The following is a 723-nucleotide window of genomic DNA, read 5'->3' as shown; positions in this document are numbered from 1 at the left end:
ATCCAAATCTAACCATGGCCTCAAAACTTTAAAAATGTGGCCTCTGGCTATCTCTTCAAATTTCTCCTCTGCTCCTCTGCCCCTGTGACACTGGTCTCCTTGCTGTTACTTGAGATCACGTGACACAGACCCACTTCAGAGTCTCCCCACACCTTTTTCTCATGCAGAGGTCAAGAATGATCTTCTCTCGCATGTCCACATGAAAAATCCTTTACTTCTTTTGAGTTTCTGTTCTCATGTCTTCCCCTCAGGAAAACCTTCCCTGATCCCAACTGGATCTAAAACAGGAACTATTTCCTACAACGATCACTTCAAACATTACTGAAATGTATTTAAAGGTCCAAATATGCCAGCAGTTTTTCAAAGAATTCTTGAATAAACCGCAAATAAATGTCAAATAAGAATGTAAAATAAGTGCTCGCTTCGGCAGCATATACTAAAACTGGAACGATACAGAGAAGATTAGCATGGCCCCTGCGCAAGGATGACACGCAAATTCGTGAAGCATTCCATATTTTTTTGTTATAAAGCAGAAACTAACACACCATTGTAAAGCAATTATACTCCAATAAAGATGTTAAAAAAAAAAAGAATGTAAAATAAAATCATTTCTTTTGATATAGCACACTATGTTAGATAGTCACAATCTCCCGGAAATATTCTCCTCTGAGATTATTAAAGGTACACTTCCCTTTTCTTCAAAATCATGAGAGGTTAAGTATT

The 723-nt window shown here is 37.5% G+C and overlaps 1 non-coding gene across 1 annotated transcript; it reads left to right on the top strand.

The window, feature by feature from the left end:
• The first annotated feature begins 416 nt into the window (after positions 1 to 416).
• On the top strand, positions 417 to 519 carry LOC133081497 (U6 spliceosomal RNA). Its single transcript, XR_009698835.1, has one exon. It is a non-coding gene; the product is annotated as a U6 spliceosomal RNA (small nuclear RNA).
• The last annotated feature ends 204 nt before the right edge of the window (positions 520 to 723 follow it).

The sequence above is a fragment of the Eubalaena glacialis genome, chromosome 20 (assembly GCF_028564815.1).
Source record: "Eubalaena glacialis isolate mEubGla1 chromosome 20, mEubGla1.1.hap2.+ XY, whole genome shotgun sequence".
NCBI lineage: Eukaryota > Metazoa > Chordata > Mammalia > Artiodactyla > Balaenidae > Eubalaena > Eubalaena glacialis.
Note: the sequence above shows the minus strand (reverse complement) of the source record. Positions and strands in the feature narration are given on the sequence as shown.